We start from the raw sequence: 23998 nt of genomic DNA on the forward strand, positions 1-23998 counted from the left end.
CCTAATCATGGCAGGTGGGAAGGGGGGGGGGGGGGGGGGGGGTTAGTTAGGTAGGCGCTGCTTTAGCAGAAGGAAAGCAGCAAATGATGACAGGTTGTTGCAGCTAATTTGCTGCTTGTTTACTTCCCGGTTTGCGGACTTTGTGTCGACCACTTTGATCATGCTTAAACGGAACTTAAGCGGCGGTTCTTGCGAAGTGAGCATTGCCATCGGCTAGGAACAAACATAGCAAATTGCGTACGTACGCCTCCTTAGTTTACCTAGGCGCAGTCCTCGAACAATTCTCTCGCAACTCACGCATGCGCACAAGCCACGGGAGTTGTGCATGCGCACAACTGTCGCGTGTCAGAAATACACTCTGTAATAGCGGCCCGTGAACTTGGCAGCACAAATGGTTGCGGTCCCTAATATGCCATTCACTGTATTTTTGCTGAACTCGCCTTACTTCCATTGCTCGACATTTTGCAGCAAGAATTGATCTCCGCGTGTTAGAGATCATCCAGCGGCGTTTGCAACAGCCATTTGCACAGTTTCAGGATAGAAGTAAGAATGGTTTCTCGCACTTGCGCGCTCTTGCCTGATGCAATGTGCGTTGCGCCGCCGGCTGCACCATCTTGTGTTTCAAGAGCAAAGTGCTGCAAGGAGAAATAGATCACTCGCCAACCCGGCCCGGGGAAAGTAGATGGCTAGTGAAGCTGTTAAATATAACCACAAATGCTGAGGGGGACATCCAATGCTTTATTGCTCTAGAGTAAAGGCAGTAATGGTAATTTTGACGGCACGCCACCGCTGGTCGTATAGCCGTTTTTTTTTCCTTTGCCGCACCTCGTGTTCACGCATCTCCTCGGGAGTCCTAAGTCGTACGCATTGCCTACCCATGGCGCTGTCACAAGAACAATGATATCTGCTGCCATACTAGTCATCTTATATACAAAAGGCTAGGGACGTCCGCCCTATGTCGCAAGCCGCCGTCACCACGGCTGCTTGCGAAACTGTGATCTTTAATGGGAAACGTATGCGGAAAACGCCAGGACGTGCTTTGCATTGTTACCAGGAGTGCCTTATCATCAATTATGTGGCTCGGACGCTTGTTTTGTGCTTGTTCTTTTTGAAACAAATGGGGTGGTGCATGTTGTATGCGTGGTTCCAAAGAATGTACGCACTTTAGGCTTCGCGCTGCTTAGCTTGAAGCCTCCACAACCTCCACCGCAGGTCGGCCTGGTATTCATACCTGCGGCATCCGGCCACATGTTTGAGCATGAATGAATCATGAATCGTTTATTCGTACACGATGAGAGAGAACACTAAACAGTGCAAAAATTGCAAAACCATGAGTGCTTGCTCCATGAGGACGAAAACCATTTGACCTGTAAGAAAAAAGTTTGAGACGTTTTAGTTCGTGAACAACGGATTGCGCGCGAGCGTACGGCTGCTGTTCATATTTGGTGCCTCGCGCGTAGACCGTTTTAATATGCACGATGCGAACATGCTCAAAGACCACAGCAGCGTCGAAGCGCAAACGGAAATGGTGCGAACGTGGTGGATAACACTGCGTTGATCTTGAAGGTGCAACGCCTGGTGTGCCAGAGTGAAAGCACATATCCAAGCAGGGCCTCGAGGCGCAAGGCTTTACTGAATTGAATCTTTTCTGTGGCACCGGCCCTTATTGAACTACTGTGGTGGTTTTTATTGGCTATTTCATAGAGCGCCACCTTCCGGCTAGAATGAATGCTGAAGTCCGAGAGACCAGCGATGGCAGCACCTGGGAGGCAGCCGCTAGATCTTGGAGGCTGTGATATTGCTACCTGGAGCAGCCGAAATTTGGCATGGCTGCCTTGTATTGCCCCCGACTAAAAATAAAGAAAGCTTCCGTACCCTTGCACCATACAACAAATAACACTACCAACATTCTAAACAAATACGTGTGCGCGGCCTACACAGTCACAATTTTTAAATATTTGTCTTGGGGAATTTTTTTACAATGTTCTCAGTGCCACCTTTACGTGGGTGCGACCATTACACTAGTACGTACGGTATTCGCATATTTTGAGGGTTGTTTGTTTTCCGGTTTTATATTTTTTTATTTTCGGAGGGTAAAAATATTGTGATATTTTTTTCAAGCTGGCGATTGGGGAGAAATCGATTTTTTTTCCGCTAAAATCTACAATTGTACGAATAGATAACATACGGGTACTTTTCCATTTTATCGGAGGGTGTCTTGAGTGTAATCAGAAGGAAAGTCACTGAAGAATAAAAGTAGGTTGGAGTGCACATGGCAGACATTGTCAGCACCAGTTGGAAGCTTACCATTATCATTCAAAAGTAACGCGTACAAAGAATGCATCTTACCGGTGTTAACATATCGGGCAGTGACTTGGGCATTGATGCAGACGCTTGAGAACAAGTTAAGGAACGCGCAAAAAGCGAAGTAGAATGGCAGGCATAAAGTTGAGAGACAAAACAAGAGCGGGTTCGATCAGAGAGCCTACGCGGATAGCGTATAACGTAGTAGGCACTAAGAGAAAGAAATGGAGCCGGGCGGGTCATGTGATGCGCAGGTTAGATAACGGGTGGAGCATAAGGGTTACAGAATGGGGGCGAATAGAAGGGACGCGCAGTCGAGGACGGCAGAAGACTAGGTGGGGCGAAGAAATCAAGACATTGGTGGGCACTAGTTGGAATTGTTTGGCGCAGGACAATGGTAATAGAGATAGCAGGGAGCGGCCTTCGTCCTAGAGTGAACATAAAATGGGCTGATGATGATACTTGACTGTAAGCGCAAAAAAAGCCTATTGTGCCTTTTCTTCAGCCGGCCTCCGCACAATGTCACGGTGAGTTACCAACTCCCAGTTAGGCGCGCTCGTTGGGCGGTTGGTTGAGGGCCTTGTAGCGTCGCCGTTCTGCGCACAGCTTGTGCACAACTATCAGTAACTAGAGTCCACTTAAGCAAGCAGGCTCTAACTTCGTTGTCCCGACACAGGGTTCGTGCTAACACACCGCACTCTTTGTAGCATGCAAAGAGAGAGAGAGAAGAGAGAGAGAGGGTGGTATTTGGTTTCAGAATTCGCGGAATAGTCGCGTTTAACCCGGATATCCGGAAACACGTCCGGAATGTAAAAATCTGGCGAAATCGTGGTTGACCGGTAAAGAAGAACGTTACGATGATACATTACAACATCTGCATAATTTCTACCAAACGAACATCCGAGAAAATAACTCAGTCTGCTTGCAAAAATGCAATAGAATTAGAAATACTCACAAATACTTACCAAAGAGCTGCCAATCAGGTAGGAGGGCGTCCTTGATGGCCCCCGTGGCTAAGCCCACAATGCAGGCCACGCCATAGAGACTGCATAGCGCCTTCAGTGCCGGGGTGGTTCACTGCACCAAACATCCGACAGACAAAATTTGTGAAAGCATGCTGTAACATATTATGAAGAGCAGCAAGTAGCTATCGCTCAATTAAAGTTTAGAAATGCGTCGCTAAATAAAGCCGTTGAAGTGGTATGCTTGAATAATTGGGGCACAAATTACGTGTTATTGTGATCTCGATATTTAGTGTGACCAGCTCTGTTGAAGTGCGCATCTGCCGGCAAATACCAAAGGCTATAACGAAAAAGCACTGGCTAGCTAAAAAATAGTTATTCAAACACCGTTAATTCTGCTCATTAATAGTGTGTCGAGAAAGCTATTGATATTGTATTACCTGACTATCATATGATAAAGAGAATGCTATTGGAAACAATTCCGGAAGGTTATTGAATTGGTCAGTAAAAAGTTCACAAGGCTGTGCCGTCCTTTGACGAGAACAAGCCGTTAACTTACAGAAGTTACGTGATTTATGAACAGTATATATATGTCCCTTGTACGATAATCATTACTAGGTCCATAATATTTCAAGTGATGAGGAACTATGAAGCTCGAGTTTCATACCGCTTACTGCTGCAATAGGCACAACCAAATATGCCCAGGTTAAATTCATGTGTCCTTGCCGATGAGGCAGTTACCACTAAACCTGAAGAAATTTGGGCACACAAAAGTTAACATGCACCAACAAGATAGGGACCTTCCACACAGCAAGCAGCTTGGGTCAGCTGGAGTAGCGGTCACAAGCAAGCTTCAAATTAGCGCACGTTTAGCGAAACAAAATTGATGCTTTCAGAACTGCCGGAATTAAAGCGACGTTTTGCTTTTGAAGCACAACACGTACAGAGCGCCATAACATTACATAATCTTCAATTCCCTCGCAGAAGTTGTTGCAAAAGTAATATCACGTCACATTTGCAACATCACGTCTACCAGGTCAAGGTATTTAGTCTTCAAGCATAAGCTCGAACAGCTCACCTGAACAAGAATGTAAACGCAAACATGTACTACAGTACTAGGCGCCTACTTCGAACTGCTGTCTGTCTAGCTCCCCAGCAACCACTTCCCTTTTATATGACGTAGGTGCCCAACGGCGATAAGCGATTTCTTCATCACGGCTGCGATAAGTGAGTAAGTAGAGCAAATGCCTGTATCAAATCATTAATTTTGACACGGGCATTTTAAATGGACACTGAGCATTCCTCTAGCCGATACTAACAAGCTGCGTGCCGTGGACAGAAAGCACCAAACACATTATGGCAACTAAACGGAGATGGCGGACTTCACACTTGTGCGGGCGATACGACACGCGGCTAGCCAATGCAACAATCGCATCGAACACGTGACCGAGGAATTCTAGCTTTGTCAGTTCTTAAGAGCCCAGCCGTGTTGTAGCCCTTGCGCACAAGTCTGCGACGAAAATAAGAGTCGAAATAATTCTTGAAAATGATGCCATCATATCAGCTACAGGAGTTGCACGATGAAGAATGCTGTCGCCGCTTGTTTTTTCTTCTCGATCACAGCCCTTTCTTCTTCTCGCCCTGTGCTGATAAGTGCACGTGGAGGCTACGTCATAACCCTGGCCAGGTTCGCGTTGTTTTTTCTTCTTGTTTCACAGCACCGCTCTGTTCGGGTTACCACCACTTCGCCGCGTTTTTCGGCTGCCACATTACCTCCCGTGCCGAGCTGTGCTCCTGCTAAGAAGGGCTGGGATATACCTTGTGTGAATAATGTGCGATCGCTTCACGTTTTCTGTACAGTGCGTTGTTAGCGGCCCGACAACCCATCCCGCAAGGACAAAAGAGAAAGTGCGAGAAAACGGACGAAGGAGGCCCTGCTACTCGCCGGCGCTTTGCCAGACCCGAAACGTGATACCATGCCGCCGTGTTTCGTTAGTAAAGACTTGCCAGTGCCGCTTGCATGGTGTACATCACCGGCACCAAAGAGAAAAACGAAAGGTGACGCATTGCGTCGTAGTCACGAGGAAATTCGATTTCCTGTAAAGTTCTTATTGTTCTTTTTCCAAAATAAAAAAAAACGAAAGCGATCGATTTGGGACAGCGAGTCGCAAACCAAACACGCAACACGTGTACGCACCAGCAAACAACACAAGGAGGAACAGCAAGCGCTGAAAGCTTCAACTACAAGGAGGCGCGCTAGGCTCCAGGTGGCGCAGTGGCGGAACGACGTGTTTTGCCAGGGCTATATCAAGGAAGTAAATCACCAAATATGGTCTGTCACCTCCACCACCGGAAAAGGATGAGGAAGGGAAGAAAGGAGAGGCATATCCAGTAGAAGAGAGCGAAAGGGTGATTACCGCCGGCGACACAAACCTGGCTAGCTGCTCAGAAGCAATTGCGGAGAGAGTGAAAGTCAATAAAAGAGTGGCGGTAGAGACATTTCACGGCGAATAACCGGTTCTGTCATTGAGCGAGCAAAAGCTAAGCTCGCGGAAAATGCCCACGGCCGCAACATTTTCGTAGCAGCAGGCGGGCTAAATGACGTCCTAAAAAAGAAAGGCACAGGACTAGCCCAGCGCTGGGTGGAAGAGGGTAGACAACTTGCGCGAACTCTCCCTTCAGATGGAGATCGTGGTGTGCAAGGTGCAGGAGGTGCCTGTACGTAACAGTAACCTACGAAGAGTAGTAGTGGCTGCTAGTGAGGATATATAAACAATGACCTGGGAGAAAGGTTTCAGTGTTGTAGAAGTAAACAGGCAAGTGAGAAGATGTGGTCGTTTAGAACGAGAGGGGATCCACTTCAATTTTAGGGTTGGACCAAAAATGGGAAGGTGACTTGCTGGACGCACGGCCGCTTTTTTCTTTGGGGGGGGGGGGGTGCGGGGGGGGCCCAAGGGCGCTCAGGATTCCTATGTAGGTAGTAATGAAGAAGGTGCCCCAGGGAAACCGTAGCAAACCATCGGCATCAATAGTAGAAAATGAGGAAAACAAGGAAAAAAGCTCGCTATGTAATAGGTTACAAAAACATGCAGGGCGGCCCAAGAAAGGAAAAGCGGGTAGATATTGACAAATGTGAGTGTATGCGGTTACAGAACTACAAATTAGGCCCTTGAAGGAGCCGTCGGTGATTGAGAATTATGTTTGGTAAGGGCGCAACAAAGCTAAATCGTAAATAAAGGGAGGGTAGACGGTATGCACATCCATTAAGCAGCCAAATGGAAAAGAATAAATTCAATTCGTCAAGAGCATGTGATCTTATCCTGCACTATGAGTGGAAAGAAAACTTCGCTCGGTATAATGCATTTGTGGACCGGCAATTAGAGCACAGAAAAATCAGCAGTTAGCTGAGTGCCTAAGTTCTGATATTAAGGGATTCGCGAATGATGCCGAAAATATCCAATTAGGTGACATGAATGCCCACATACAGGATCTAGGTGGCTATACCGACGACATCGTGAAGTGAATGCTAGATGTTTCCGAGCAACGTAACCTCGTTATTGGGAGTAGGGGGCCGAAGTGTGATGGGCACACCACGTGGCAAGTAGGAAACCGACAACTTATAACTGATTACTGTCTCATCACAGAAGGAATTCATGACTGGCTGAGGGAAATGGTCATTGACGAGGAGGCAAATAGGAGGATCGGGAGTGACCATAAACGCATCATTTTGAAATTGGGAGATGTAGTTATGGAAGAGAAGAAAGAGCGCAATATCGCGATTTCAAATCCTAACTCTGAACAAATATCAAATATAGTCACAAGAGGCCAGAAAGAACTTTGGAATTGGCTAAGCAAGGAGTGGGAATATAGTGAGCTTCAAAGCATTACAACGACAGAAACACAAAGAGAAGTAACATGTTCGCTCGAAACAAAAAATGAGCCCAAAAAGCTGGCGGAACAGGGAGAATACGAGAAGCGGTCGCCGAATGACAGACAGCATCCCGAGAGCACAGACACGCAAAGAAGCTGCCGTTGGCGCAGGATGAAGTAGCCAGAAAATGGGAAATATAGCGGGGAAAAAATTGTGTGGTTAAAACGATACCGGTACAAGCATAAATAGAAGGTGAAAGTTAACATTGGTTGTCAGAAATACGCGAGAAAAAAAGGTCGCACGTACAATGTTTTGGACCTGCAGATAATATTGTTACGAATGATGTTTATTTACAGGGTGAAACGAGGTCCGAGATGGAAGCTACAGGCCAGGCCCAGCCGGCGCAGAGTACCCCGAGATCACGCGCGCACACTCTACTTCTTCTTTCTCTGCCTCAGTCACGCAGTGCTGCGACAATATTATCAGGCAGGAATTCTGGAACAATCCAGCAGCACATCCTAGATGAAGATGCAAACAAGCTTGAAGGGGACGCGGCATTAAATTACATAAAAAAATAAATACCAGCCGATACTTTCCAAGGAAATGAAAGGGTTCTGGTAGATGAAAGAAGGGGCTTGAAAGACAACTAGGCGGAAAAGGAGCTGGTGCTGAAAAATGTCAACTCGAAGAAAGCCGATGCGGAAATTTCTTAGCGCACAGCCACAGGGCTATAGTTGGTTCCCGTTAGGCTAAATAATGGACTAAGACAAAAAGTCAGCAAGCTGTGTTCAAAGCAGTGGAAAAAACCTTAAAAGAAAGATGTACACCAGAGAGTTCGGACGGGCGACAAAGTAGAAGGAATTCAATTTATAAAGGTGAGGGACAGAAAGATAGAATTCGCTCGTATAGACCATTGACCATTACATCGGTAACGTACAGTTTCACCAAGCAGGCAAATAAATTAAAGCTGCAAGCATGGCATGATAATAATAAAATTTTGGGAGAAAATGAGAAGGGCATCAAAGTAGGTAGGCGTCTGGGTGATAACTTATTTCTCCTTACTCAGTCTATAAAAGTATCAAGAGTAGAAAGGTAACCAATATATGTAGCCCTTTTAAATATTACAGGAGCGTATGACAACGTAAACCACAACATTCTTTTGAATAATCAAGAAGGAGAAGGCTTACCCGATAATTGTCTACAGCTTTTGCAAAATGTTTACATAGGAAATACTGTTTGGGCGCATTGAAAGGGAAGGGATTAGTTGCGAAGAGAAAATTGGTATCAAACAGGGACAGAGGTGCCTTTATCCCCACAGCTGTTTATTATCTACCGGGCGAGGATCGAAATTGGCACTAGAAGGAAGCTATATTGGATTAAATCTCATATAAAAACAGGCCAGTACACTACTAGAGCTACAGCTTCTAGGTTTGTTTTATGTGGACTGCATTGTGTTGGTAGCTAACAAGCAAAGAAATATGCAACGTCTGGCTATTATTTGTGTTCAGGAAGGTGACAATATAGGTCTAAGTTTCAGCGTTAGAAAATCAGCTGTTTTCGTATTCACAGAAAACAATGAACAGACAGTGTCAATAGAGGGGCGGAAAATAGTTAGCGTAAAAGAATATAAATACCGTGGTATATGGACAAACGAAGGAAAATATTATATGCAAACCAAGGAAAAAATAGTAGCAGTGAAGGGGAAGAGAAATACTTCGCATCGGACGCTCACGAGAAGACTACAAATGACGCTGTGCAGGATGATATGGGATGAACAAGTCAGGGAAGCTCAAAGTGAAACGACTGAAGGATATGGAAGAAGGTAATTGGGCTCGTGGAGTGTTCAGGTATTTTTACATTAAAAACATTGATTCACAGTGGAGGAAAAGAGCTATGAACGTTACCATCAACAATGCGATCTGTATGGGGAGCAACACAGCAAAAAGGAACGTGAAGAGGAAAGTCAGAGAGGCTGACATAATCTCATGGGTGGCGGAATTCGAAAAGGAACCTGCCATGAGTTACTGCATCAGAAGAAGAAAAGGAAATCAGTAAAGAAGCCATGTATGATAACTCAAAGTCAAGCTCAAAACTTGTCGAATTGAGATCTGGATGCCTTAAAATATGCACCCATAACGCGAGATATAAGAAAGAAAAGAAGCATGTGTTGTTCGCTGCGCTAAAGCTAGAGAAACGACAGAGCATGTTTTGTTGGAATGTGAAGATATCTGCCCCGTGGTCGCTTTAGGCCCCACTGGCCTTCCTGAAGCGCTTGGGTTGAACGAGAGCAGAGGAAAAGTTAACGTGTTGGCAATAGAGATTACTAAAAGGCGATTCGAAGATTAGTGGAAGTAGGGAAACGACAAGGACAAGGAAGCATAAAAACAAAGTTCACGCTAAGGGTTCACAAACTTTGTTTATGGGAATTGGTCGTTTGTATTTTTTCCTTTATTGTTTTTCCTTTTCTTTTTTATTTCTTTTTTAACACTGGTAGGACAGAGCTTGCTGGCGTAACCCACCGCCCCGTAACAAATAGGACTCTTTGGAACAGGGCGGTGGGTTCGCGCCCCGTTAAAGAGACACCCGCTGTGGTTGCTCCTAAGCACGAGGTCGCGGGATCGAATCCCAGCCATGGCGGCTGAAATTCCATGAGGGCAAATGCGAAAACTCCCATGTGCTTAGATTTAGGTCCACATTAAAGAACCCGAAGTGGTCCAAATTATTCCGGAGTGCCCCCCCTACGGTGCGCTTTGTAATCATATCGTGGTTTTGGCATTTAAAACACCGTAAGTAAATAATTGAGTATTAGGCGGCGTAATGTATTACTCATTTCTACTTTATAGTGCCTCGTAGAGTACTGGTGCAACTACGATACGTAAAATTGCGTAACTGACCTGTCTGTGCGAAACTTAATAAGAGGTACAAATTGAAGGTCGTACAGGTCCCTACATCGAGTCATGATGACCAGAAAGTCGAAAGCTTCTATGAAGACGTGGAATTGGCGACGGGTAAAGTCAAAACAAAATACACTGTACTGATGGGCGACTTTAATGGCAGGGTAGGCAAGAAGCAGGCTGGCGACAAGTCTGTGGCTGAATATGGCATAGCCTGTAGGAATAGCAGGGGAGAGTTAATAGTAGAGTTAGGAGAAGAGAATAATACGCGGATAATGAATGCCTTCTTCCGCAAGCGGTATAGCCGAAAGTGGACGTGGATCAGCCCGAATGGCGAGATTAGCAAGGAAATATACGTTATACTCTGCGCTAACCCTGGCATCATACAAGATGTGGACGTGCTCGGCAAGGTGAGCTGCAGGGAGCATAGGATGGTAAGAACTCGAGTTAGCCTAGACTTGAGGAGGGTTCGGAAGAAACTGGTACATATGAAGCCGATCAATGAGTTAGTGGTAAGAGGGAAAATAGAGCTATTCCGGGTCAAGCTACAGCACAGGTATTCGGCTTTAACTCAGGAAGGGGACCTTAGTGTTAAAACAATGAACGACAATCTTGTGGGCATCATTAAGGAGTGTGCAATAGAAATCGGTGATAACTCCGTTAGACAGGATACCAGTAAGCTATCGCAGGAGACGAAAGATCTGATCAAGAAACGCCAATGTATGAAAGCCTCTAACCCTACAGCTAGAATAGAAATGGCAGAACTATCCAAGTGAATCAACAAGCGTCAGACAGCTGACAAAAGCAAGTATAATATGGATAGAATTGAACATGCTCTCAGGAGTGGAGCAAGCTTAAAAACCAATTAGAAGAACTAGGAATAGGCAAGAATCAGATGCATGCGTTAAGAGACACAGCTGGCAATATAATTACTAATCTGGATGAGATACTTCAAGTGGATGAGGAGTTCTATAGAGATTTTTACAGTACCAGTTTCACCCACGACGATAATAGGAGAGAGAATAGTTTAGAGGAACTTGAAATCCCACAAGTAACGCCGGAAGGAGTAAGGAAAGCCTTGGAAGCTATCCAAACGGGGAAGGCAGCTGGGGTGCATCAGGTGACAGCAGATTTGCTGTCGGATGGTGGTTAGATTGTTCTAGAAAAACTGGCCCCCCTGTATAAGCAGGGCCTCATGACCTCGAGCCTACCGGTGTCTTGGAAGAACGCTAACATTATCCTAATCCATAAGAAAGGGGACGCCAAAGACTTGAAAAATTATAGACCGATCAGCTGACTGTCCGTTGCCTACAAAGCGTTTACTAAGGTAACCGCAAATAGAATCAGGAACACCTTATACTTCTGTCAACCAAAGGACCAGGCAGGATTCCTTAAAGGCTACTGAACAATAGACTATATTCACACTATCATTCAGGTGATAGAGAAATGAGCGGAATATAACGAACCCTTATATATAGCTTTCATTGATTACATGAAAGCGTATGATTCAGTCGAAATCTCAGCAGTCTAAAATTTTTTTCTTTATTACATACTGCAGACCACAACAGGGTCCAAGCAGGACAGGCAAAACATAGTAACTGCACAACAGGAATAAGAATGCGGGACACAAGACAATTGCGAATGCGGAAAAAAGTGTTATTAAAATTACGACGAAGATGTAAGATGGTTCCATTCAGATATGGTACGTGGTAAAAAAGAAAATTTATAACAATTAGTTCTCGAAAAATATGGCATTAATGACTGCGTGTTGTGGTGTTCTTGTATGTCGGGTGGATAGAGGAGATAAGTATAAGGAGGGGGCGGGGGTGTCTATTGCGAGCTTACGATTCAGTAGCAGCTGAAGGAAGTGAAGGCGAGATTTACTTCTTCTATCTTCAAGTGTTTCAATATTGTTAGTCGCCATAAAATCGGTAGGAGAATCCGCCATTGTGAATTCTGAATAAATAAACCCGAGAGCCTTTCTTTGAATTCGTTCAAGTTTATTAATGTTTTCTTTAGTAAGAGGGTCCCACACTATAGACAAATATTCTAGTTTCGGTCTGATGTAGGTGTAATATGCTAGGTGTTTATTATTTTGGGGAAGGGGGAGGGGCATTTCTATGCTTATGGTTTAGAAAACATAGCTTACGGAACGCAGATGAGCTTATGTTTTCCATGTGCAAGTTCCAGGTAAGATCGATAGTTATCGTGACGCCTAAATACTTGTAACTATGAACCTGTTTTAATGTTGATGAGCCTTGTTGATAAGTATAGTTTAACGGATTCTTTTTATGGGTAATCTGAATAAAAATTTTTTCTGTGTTAACAGGCATACAAAATTCACTGCACCAATGAACTACATTGTCTAGGCTCGCGTTAAGTTCATTTTGTTCTTCCGCGCACGTAAGTTGACCAAATAACACACAGTCATCTGCAAACAATCAAATTTCTGTTCCTGGTGTAATGACGGTAACCATATCATTATTATACAGCTGAAATAACAGTTTCCCCAGGACACCTCCCTGGGGCACTCCTGAGGTTACTGGAAGACAACTCCCGTCGTTGTCATTAACTGAAACAAAGTGCACTCTGCTGGTTAGATAATCGGCAGTCCAGGAAATCAAAACATCGGGAAGGTTAATTTCTTTTAGTTCTTGCATTAGTTTGAAATGACTAACCCTGCCAAGCGCTTTGCTTAAATCGATAAATACGGTGTCAATTTGACCATGATTATCTAAAGTTTTTGAAAAAGTATGGACTAATGTAACTAATTGTGTCATTGTCGAGTATCCTTTTCTAAAACCATGCTGAAAGTTACCTATTACGGAGTGTTGTTAAAGAAACTAATTTATGTATATTGCAATGATATGGTCCAGCATTTTACAGAGTACAGAAGTTAAATATATAGGAAGAGATTTTTGTATTAGTAAGCGGTCACCCTTCTTAAAGAATGCAATAACTTGAGCGGTCTTCCAGTCCAATGGAAGTCTTCATGCCATCAGGGATTTACGAAACAGCACAAGATACTTCGCAATGATTTTAGCATGGAGTCATGGAGGCATTACGGAATCAAGGTGTAGACGAGCAGTATGTAAAAATACTGCAAAGTATCAACAGCGGCTCTACAGCCACCTTAACCCTCCATACAGAAAGCAACAATATCCCAATAAAGAAAGGCGTCAAGCAGGGAGATATAATCTCTCCAATGCTAATCTAGCGTGTTAAAGGAGGTATTCAGAGAATTTGATTGGGAAGAATTGGGGATAAGAGTTAATAGAGAATACCTTAGTAACTTGTAATGCGCTGATGTTATTGTCTTGCTTAGTAACCCAGGCGATTAATTGCAATGCAAACGCACTGACCTGGAGAGGCAAAGCAGAAGGGTGGGTCTAAAAATTATTCTGCAGAAAACAAAATAATGTTTAAAAGTCTCGGAAGAGAACAGCAGTTTACGATAGGTAGCGAGGCACTTGAAGCGGTAAAGAAATACATCTACTTATGGCAGGTATTGACCGCGGAGGCGGATCATGAGACTGAATTATTCAGAAGAGTAACAATAGGCTAGGGTGCGTTTGGCAGGCTTTCTCAGATCATGAACAGGAGGTTGCCATTGTCCCTCAAAAGAAAAATGTGCAACGGCTTTGACTTACCTGTACTCACCTACAGGGCAGGTACCTGGAGCCTTAAAGTTAGGGTTCTACTTAAATTGAGGATGACTTAACCAGCTATAGAAAAAAGAATGATGGGTGTAACGTCAAGGGATAAGCAAAGAGCAGATTGAGTGAGGGAACGAACGCGACCTAAAGAAATCGTATTTGAAATCAAGAAACAAAATGGGCATGGGCAGGGCGTGTAATGAGGAGGGAAGATAAGCAATGGTCATTAAGGGTTGCGGACTGCATTCCAAGACAAGGGAAGCGTAGCAGGGGACGGCATAATGTTAGGTGGGGGGATGAGATTAACAAGTTTGCAGGGACAACGTGGGCACGATCAGTACATGACCGGGATAGTTGGAGAAGTATGGGAGCGGCCTCTGCCCTGCAGTGGGCGTAACTAGGGTGATGATGATGATGACCTGCCTGTCGTTACCAAGCTGCGTGATAAGTTGCGAAACCGACAACCCATGCAGCTAGTCTGTTTGCGAACTGCAAGAAATGAATGGCTTTTACTGCAGTAATCTTCAAACGTGACTGCACCGCTGTGAGAAACTGAAGTACTTCGATGATATTGCCATGATCAGCCTCCGCCTATTTCTATGTCCACTGCAGGACGAAGACCTCTTCCAGCAACCGCCAATTACTCCGGTCTTAATGTATAAGCTGATTCCGAGATGCAGCTGCAAATTTCTTCCCTTCATCACCTAGCCTATTTTTATACTTCCCTCGTGTGCCCTTCCCTTCCTTCGACAGCCATTCTGTAACTCTAATGGTCCACAGGTTAATGGTCCACAGAACCGAGTTGCCCGCCGAGCTCCATTCTTTTTCTCCTAATGTCAACTAAATATCGACTATCCCCTCTTGCTCTCTGCTCCACGCCGCTGGTTTCCTGTCTTTTAACGTTATGCCTTGCATGTTTCGTTCCATCGTTCTTCGTACGGAGCTTAAATTTTCTCGACCTTCTTTGTTAACGTCCAACTTTCTGTAACATATGTTGGCACCGGTATAAGCTAATGATTTCACACTTTTCTTTGCAATGACAGTGGTAAGCTGCCAGTCAGGATTTTTATTGCCTCACGTACACATCCAACGCATATTTACTCTTGTGTGAATATACTTCTGACTGTCAAGATCCCGTGGGAGGAATTGTCTTACATCAACGTGCTCCTGCGTCAATGCTGACTGGCGATCATGAAATGTTGTTTTCTTGCCTCGCTGTTCAACATTATCATTGCCTCCTGCATATTATTCTTCAACCCCAGCCTTGCATTGCCTCTGTTAAAATACTAAACGAAAGGTTTTCAATTCATGCGCACTGTTGCCGAAGAACACATGTCATCTGTTAAGCTACGGTTGCCGATATATTCACCATTGACCTTCGCTGCTAAGCTACCGAAGTCTGCTACCTTGAGTACTTATATAAGCATGCAGTGTATAGCAATGACAATATTGTGCCTCCTTCGCGGACCCCTTTCTTTAATGGCAATCTTCTACTTTCCTTCTGGAATCCTCCTGATATCTCTACTGAATCAAGTCGTGTTTCTTAATGAATGAGAGTCATATACAGAGATTAAGTGTACTTAAATGTTCACATTTGACTGATTTATGACAAGCATCTGGTCGATTATAGAATATCCCTTCGTTAAGCACGCGGGTTGTCTTGGTTGAATGAAGTCCAGTGTTTCCCTGATTATGTTGGAAATTATCTTGGTTCAATACCGAAAGCAAGCTCATCTGCCTGCAATTCCTCAATTCATTATTGGTTTATGCTATCGTAAGCTATAGAAACTCGGTATCCAGTATCACAGAACCGTCTGTTGCAAAACGAGTAACAACACTTAAAATGTTTACAGAATGGCCCTGTATTTACGTTGTGCAATGCATTGTTTCCATCCACGTGACATAAATATTTGCGACAAATGTAGGTCGCAAGCATGTTGCAGGAATACATACGGTCCCATTGTCGTTCTCTGCCATGACCTTGAGGTAGGTAGCTGCTGTAAGGAGGCACGGCGTCACCACCATGACAACAGCAGCCAGCACAGCCTGGGCCTCCGAGTACTCATGCGGGCCGAATACGGGCAAGCAGGCGAGCGCAGTGGACGCCACCGGATCGCCGTAAGCCGTAATCATGTAGCACCACCCGTAGATGGCCTGTGCTGGCTGAGGTATTCCCGGCTGCTGCATTCGGTAGATTACAGAGGCCCAAAACCAAAGCTGCAACCGGGTTAGCCCCCCGGCAACCAGCGTGGCCACCCGGGCTTCCCTGCTTCCCCAGTGGCCCAAGCACGAGGAGATCGTGGGAAACGGTGGCGTCGTCTGAGAATGAGATGAAACAAAGAAAATGTTCCGTCCAATTAGAAAATACACATAGGACGAACCAACATGAAATTTAAGGAAACAGTGCGGTTTAGCGCTGCTGCCACTGTGTCGGGACACACGCCCTGCTCGAAGAACAAAACAGACAACAGCCCAAGTCCCAAACCAAGGAGGCCCCCCGTTTATTGTCAGCGCACAGCTTTATGAATCCTGGCGGGAAAAGCGGACGTCGCTCATTGGAGGAACAGTGGTTGGGTTCAATGCAACGCCACAAGCACCGGGCTAACTTCGTATTGCGTGCGTACACACAGGGGCAAAAAACACAGAGCTAGAAAATCCCATTCGACGGAGTAGCTGCTTGTCACCTGTCTAACTATAACCTGGAAAGTTAACGTGCGACCCTGCGAGGCACGTTTACTCTACTGGTGTCCTCACTGAGGGAACGTTATTCACTGGGGGCGCACAGTGATTCTCCAAGAGGGAGGCGGAAATGGGATAACCATAGAGTGTTGCTGGTACTTACTCGCGTACAGAAACAAGCATAAAATTAGATGTGATAATATAAGGTCGAACGTGCGAAAGCAAGACTGGTGGGTACGAGACGCCGTGGAAGGTCTGCAGGCAAAGTTCGACCACGTGATGTTTTTTTAAAGCTAACCGAAAGCAGGTGACACAACACGCGCGACCAGGTGCTGCTCCAATGCGGCATAGAGAGAGGTAACCACCGCACTGGTTAAAGAAAAGCGCAACGGTCACTACAGTCCAAGAAACGCGTCCTTCCAAAGTTGCGCTTACTCCGTTAATCTGCGCAAAAGAAAGTAATCCTGGGTACCTTTTGCAACGTGGAGGTACGCTAAACACCTGCTAATTAAAGCAATTTCAAGAACCACATAGGTAAAATAGGTCAAAGTTGCACTTACTCCGTTACCTTGGGGCAAAAGAAGGTCATCCTTGGTAACTCTGGCGTCGTAGAGGCAGGCTACAAACCTCTCAACTAAAGCAACTTCAAGAACCACATAGATTAAATATGTGAACATAATCGATTGCTCATCGCCTCGACTTCGACCTCACCGGACGTTTCGCTTCTTCGCCTTCTCGTTGTTCTTCAAATTTTGACCCGTTCCCAAGATGGGGGGGGGGAGGGGCATTGGCCATGGTTTTGAGCGGAAACATAATATGAACTTCTCCGTCCGGGTTAATTTATTGATCATATTTAAATAACAGTACATATTATTTATTTTCCGTTTCCGTTTCATGAATAGTGGTCATGGCAATTATACGAAGATGCCATATTATGAAAATAACGCGACTCAGTGTTAATATTGCGGTAAATGCGCTTAACATGAAAGAAAGTCTACCAGTCGCAATGACGTACTCATGTACTGTCTGACACCCATCCTTGCAGGCTCGACCAAGGGTACTTTCTCCAAATGATAGGACTTTAATCTGAGAGAGGAGAATGCGCCTACGCGATAGGGGCTGCTCTAAGCAGATCTTCGGAATTATATTTGCGGCAAAAGAAGAGGAAACGCTCCAGTGGTTCTATATTCCCACATGAACCAGGAAGGTTTGATGGTACGTACCGACACCTACTCTCGTGCAAATTTAGTTGCGGTATTCGACATCGTAATAGTGTAATGGAAACTTCCCATTGCCGAGAGGGACAAGAACGGACATTCCAGGGGAGCGCTAAATGCACGTAATTCCGTGCAGCAAGGAGGAGCTCATTTTTTGTACCCAGGACTTGTTGTCGTGATCGCAATCTTGTTACCACTCGAAAAGTAAGGCTAGGAATAAAGAAACCCATTGGCCCAGCAAGCGCTGCCTTTGCCAGTCCGGATGCCATCTCACTAAGGGCTAGTCAGCAATGTTCAGGTATCTAAAAAAACGAAGTTTCTGCAACATGATTTGGAATAACCCTAAGGTACTGCTGTATCTAAACGTTAGTGGCACATAGCCGCTCGGTTGGATTCTCGAAAAGCTGGCTCGAGCCCACTACGCAGCGTTCGCAAAGAGGCGGTACATTAAACTACGTTTATTAGAATCAACACACAAACCTCGGTTGTCTGGCGTATCGTTGGGTAAATAAATATAATTACGAAATTACGAAATAGCTACACAAACGAAAGGTACCCACCGTGGGGTAATCGCCCAAGAATTGGGCGCTTTGAAGGAAATGGATGGGAAAAAGCTAGAATAAAATACCAGGGGAAGAGTGATTATTGCGGTCTTCAAAACTGACAAAGCGCTCCTGCTAAAATGAATGAGAAGATAAATCAATACTTACGATAATTCGTCGTTTCAGAAAGGCGCCCGATCGGTAGCAAGAATAAAAGTGCTTCATCCCTGTTCAAACAACCTTGTGGCTGCACCCAAACGTGGAAGTCTCCAGCGAAAGGAAGACGTGGAGGTTCATGCTGAGACCGAGCTTGTTTATAGGGACCCCAAGCAACCTTCTTAGCGGGTGAAATCGTCGGCACGCAACGCGGTCAATTATTTCGGGTTTGCCCGCATTGTGTACTTAAAGTAGATGCGGCCAAACGATGCTTGTGCGCGTCGGAATTTAGTGTCCGGACGCGGCAGCATAACCTCTTTAGTGTATGTAACCTGTATCTTGCGTGCTGGGCTCCGCGGGCACCTGACTCCTAATGTCAGCGCTGGCCTTGTGGTGCTACAAGGAGGCGAGATGTGCGTGCCGCTTTGTGATTGGTGGAAACGAAGCGTCTTTCATGGGGGAGGGGGGGGGGCGATCCCTTAGCGCGCGCGCGTCAGCGCCAATAAAGTTGGTATTGTTTCCACTTTTAGTACATAGGGCAAAAGGCATGCGCTGTCTCGTTTCATAATAAGTGTTACCGGTCATCCTCGAAGTTTCGAGGAATAACTCTGTCACGAATACAAGAAGGTATAAGCAACTTTTGTGATAGAATGATGTTGCAATATAACCCCTATGTACCACATGTAACACAGCAAGCCATGGCATAGACATACCTATGCGTCAATATATACGAAAAATTGCGCTCATGGCCAACGCGGAATTTTCAGCATAGTGGGACCATTACAACAATCGCATTAATTATGCCAGAGCCATTTGAGTTTAATATCACAGATCGCCCCAAACTGCTTGGTTTCTTCAACTTACGGGATGAATTTCTAGGTGCAAAACTTTTTGCAGTAGGTAGCACGATTCCAGTCCAGGAGCCGGTTTACCCGGAGGAGGTGCACTATACTTCACCAAGAAATTTAAGTGCGTGTTCTATATTTACATAAATTCACAATGGTCTGTGATAAAAACGTGCCAGTTCTTATTCAAAAGCAAAATATTGATCTAGAAAATGTTTTAAGTTGGTGTCATGCTAACCTATTATCGATTAATGCCACCAAGACAAAATTTATTGTATTTTTCTCACATCAACAACATTCGGCTTCCTTCCCTTTCACATTCTATCTCTCCGAGTCCATGCTCATCTTTTCTTGGGATTTCTCCTGTATACAACTTGAAATATAAAGATCACATTTCTCACATAAAAAAGAATATAGCATATGGTATTCGTGTTCTAATTAAAACTCATTTCTACTGTCACTCTCATATTAACTTCGTCATAATACGCTGGCGTAACACTTATAACACCCACTTGGTATCCCTCCAGGTAATCGAGAAACTATCCATAAGAATTATTACAAGCAGTTCAAGCTTTGCAACAGGAAAATTACTGCTGCATGAAAACAACATCCTAACCATTTCAGAACTCGCCAAATATATTCTAGGGATTTTATCCTACAGATATATGACTAAGGAACAACCATCGATCTCCTTCTCACCTTGTGACCTGATAGCTCATAGTCTAGTCTCATAGTCATCTAGTCACACTAGATGTGCACTCAATAATAATTTACGTCTAGCTAAAGTGCGAGCTAACTATGGTAAACAGGCTGTGGAAATTTCCTCGATATAGCTTTGTAATACTCTACCACCTAGTAAAAAATTTATACCAACTTAAAAGAGAACTAAAAGCATTCATAATAAATACTTACTGATCTTGTCCATTTTTTTCTAATTTTATTATGTTTTTTGTATTGTCATGCTTTTAACAAGTGTTCTAATTACTCATATGCTATAAACATGTTTGGATGTTACTGTTAGCGGTCATTTGTAGTACTTTTGCTTTAAACATTGTACACCATCATAAGTATCTTTAACACGAGGTCCCCATACAGTCTTTGAAAATGGGACCTGCTTATGTATATTACACACATGTAATTTTCTGTATATTTACTAATAAGTACATTATGAAATTTTATGACAATTTTTATTGCCGAATTTTTCTTTTTATACTACAGGCTCGTGAAGTTTCTGCGTATGTAGGAATTCAAAGTGTAGTGCGTCAAATATGTCGCAAGCACACGGCATGCTTAAAAATATTTAACATTCATATTCACAATTATTTCTCTCTTGTCCCCAGAATAACTGCCACTGGTTTATAAACATTTCATGAGCTTGAACTTCTTGAAATGACACATGAAGGCCAGTATTTACTGCGCCGCAGTTACTACTAAACTAAGCTGTTTTCTAGTTAGCATGATTTTTTCTCTCCCATGTTTTGTTTATATTCCTGGCAAGTTATCCCCGTTCATGCAAGTAGTCTGTGTCCAGTTACATAATTTTTTACTTTAAGTCAATGGAGCACTGACCACATAATTAGCTGGTAGAAAGTTCAGTGTATTGATGCTCAATTAATAAATACGAACACTATTTTGCAAAGAGTGCAAGATTGTCTGCTTGCACTCGTTTTAGTGCAAGCTCTTGGGCTAGTTGGTGCATGAGGAATTTGAAAAAAGGGGATACCAGCTAAACACAAAAGACGCGCACCAAGGAAAGGACGTTCGACATGGACGGACGTTGGACTTTCAACTGTACTTCATTGAAATTTACATTGCCACACATAACAGCGTCTAAGGCCTTTTTTTGCGCGTCTTTTGTGTTTCGCTGGTACCCCCCTTTTTTCAAGTTCATCTTGCACTTGCTGTGGAGTTTGCTCGTTGTTGCAATGTTGTAATGAATTTGATTGCAACAGCACCACAGAGAACATCTGCTTGGCGCTGGTGTAATTTAGTAGTTATAATCAAACAAGAAGATCTTGTTCTACAGCTGTCAAGAATTATATTTATTCATTTCGGTCCCTTTCCAAGTATTTGGTCAGGACAAGTGGCAAGTGTTCTACTTATTCCGAAAGAGCGTAGGTTTGGGCATGTTGGTATTATATAACTTTTTTCTTTTAGCCCCCGAAAAGGGACGAGAGACATAAGTTAGCGCTGTGTCCACATCGTACTTATGTCTCTCGACCCTTTTCGTGCGCTAAAGAAGTTATTTATTGTGCTTGGCGCTGTTCAGGTCAGAATATGTTCAACGAGCAAGCACAAATTATAATGCTACTAGTAAGACTTCAACTACTGTTCTGATGAATTGAAAGCATTTTATCTAATTCTCTAAGTATTTTTGACAAATATACCAGTGTCTAAAACAAGCATCATATGCACTGCAACTCAGTGTTAAGCAAGTGTGTATATCTAGGAGTACATGTGCATATATTTTCTACATATTAGCTTGCGCTTTCACTAGAGGAAATAGCCTATGTTGTGACTGCTCAAGTGACATTTGTGGTTGATGCACCAGCTTGTTTTTGTTTTTGTGCACTACCACTTCTGTGGTATCTTAAGCAATGTAGTCATGCGAAAGCTGAAGTATTACAGTTATGTTGAATCTTGCTTGCACCTACTATTGCTACAGTATGCCAACAGATGCCCATCACCCTATTTGTGCATTTTCTGAAAACCACCTGTGTTCGCAAGCGGAAATTTGTAGTGTTGTTTTTATTTTCCTGGTCAATTATGTAACATTTCAGGGCAACATTTACAATGGGAGGCAAGGAAAACCATACAACAAAACTGCTGCTAACAACTTACTCGTTATTTTGATGGAAGGATTAAAAATAACAATAACACTTGATGTATGGTTATATAATACACAATTTCTTCCAGTGGAAAGGCATAAGCTGTGATATAAAGGGATAAAATTACAATAAACAGTAATTCCATAAAAAGAAAGGTAGATATGTGCAGATTAATTTCTATCCGTTGTCATCTAGAAAGGATGCCTTTTTTTCATGCATTGTTAATTGGGTCTGGCTCACGCGTCCTATTTATGTGGTATGCTTCGTTGATTTCTCTTGTAAAAAATGTGTAACTGCAAAGACGCAACAAAACTCACCTAACTTCCTGCAATTCCAGCGCGTATGGCTATACATTAACAGCCTTCCAGAATGTGAGTCCGTCTGGTCCAACTGCCAACTCAGCAATGCCTATACGGCTGTGCCCTTCAACATAAACAAAAATTATCCGCACTCCGATACTACACACTAGTGTTAATAATTTTTTTTAGACGCGTCTTTACCAATTACGCACGTGTTCATGAATTACCATGCTGTTCTAACTTGTAAAACATAGCATTTGCTTTTATCCTGCAATTTTTGTTTTCTATATGAAACAGAAATTACTGTGTTATTGTCCATGCAAACTGTAAAGCTAGAAAATGGTTTATTCGGTGCGGCAAGTAGTCCATGCCTTCCTGCCTAGGCTTGCATTGCTTGGATTCCGGGCCACGTCTTAGGCTGTACATAACAATGTGGTATATCCGAATGAAGGCTCAACTATATGGTAGGCATGAAAGATAGGCGTATCTACCGGGAGCCTGAGGGGAGGGGCAAAGTTTGTCAGTTGCCTCCCCCCCCCCCCCCCGCCCCTGAAAGCGAGCACTTTCGGCTGCATGCTGAAAACTGCCACAGAACTACAGCTCAAGCAAAATTTTCTTTCTTAATAGAGGGAGCACATAAGTAGTGATTTCCCTTGCTACGCATCCCCTGCTTGGACAGCGAGGTTTGCCTTTTGTGCCTTCTCAGGACTCCCTGCACCAGACGATGCACAGCATTCGCCACACATACTCGCGTTGCGAAACGCCTGGTGCTGGGCAGTACCCACTCTTATATGTCAGCTTGCACAACTTGCATTATGCCCAGTTTTTTCAGACCATATACATCCGCATTTAAAAACACAATCAGCTTCCTAGAGTTAACCTGTGGGCGAGTGGAAGGTCCGCTTAAAGTATAATCAGCCGGGCCCAATGAATAGCGTGCCTTAGGGCATGAAATCGTTGCATTATCAATTGCTGGAACTATTTAATTTCTGTCCGGAGATAACCTACATAGCGTTGCAGTCTCAGTATCTTATCACAATCAAAAATAGAATGAAGCCTCTTGCAGGTATAACTGTCTAATTTTATTCTGTAATCGCGACTTATCGTAGATATGCTCCTGAAAGTTACCTTAGTCGAACGTGCAAATCCATTACAATACCAATAGAACACTGACTCGATTTTTTTCTACGCGCACGTTTGACTTCCGATTTGGCGATTTCGTTTTCAGGCTCTTTCTAAATAAGAGCTAGGCTATTACTTGTTTCCCAGCCGGACTAAATTACAGATATTTCTTATTTTGAAAAAGTGAGGGCCACTTTTTGGTGACGTGTACCGAAAGTGTTCACTGCATTGGTTGCTTATGTGCTTTGAAAATACTTAGAGAAAAGCCACTTTCTCGCAGTTTTCATGCGGTATACGCGGCTTTTAGTTTCTCTGCCTTGGTATCCTCGGTAAAATATATCTATATGTGCGGCATAGCAATCATATTTATTCGAAGTATGAATCAATGTTATGAGCGACGAGCGATTTATTTTTGATTTGTGCAGATTCATCACTGCCATTGTAGAAAGTTGCGCATTGAGGCATTCCAGTATGTCACACTACTGCTAATAGGAATGTTTTCCAGACTCCTAAATCAACAGCATCAGAGACGGTTGAAATTACGTGACATTAGACAGAACTTTAAACGTAATACTTTGAGAAACTGTCACTTTCTTGCTTTAACTACAAGTTTTACAGAGGAG

At 43.8% G+C, this 23998-nt stretch overlaps 1 long non-coding RNA gene across 1 annotated transcript; it reads right to left on the reverse strand.

Moving 5' to 3' along the window:
- Window positions 1-1297: 1297 nt before the first annotated feature.
- On the reverse strand, window positions 1298-23083 carry LOC129381730 (uncharacterized). The gene is made up of 4 exons (XR_008609851.2): window positions 22272-23083; window positions 15641-16006; window positions 3270-3381; window positions 1298-1367 (listed from the first exon to the last, which is right to left on the reverse strand). It is a non-coding gene; the product is annotated as an uncharacterized lncRNA (long non-coding RNA).
- Between the last annotated feature and the right edge of the window lie 915 nt (window positions 23084-23998).

The sequence above is a fragment of the Dermacentor andersoni genome, unplaced genomic scaffold, assembly GCF_023375885.2.
Source record: "Dermacentor andersoni unplaced genomic scaffold, qqDerAnde1_hic_scaffold ctg00000033.1, whole genome shotgun sequence".
NCBI classification, from domain to species: domain Eukaryota; kingdom Metazoa; phylum Arthropoda; class Arachnida; order Ixodida; family Ixodidae; genus Dermacentor; species Dermacentor andersoni.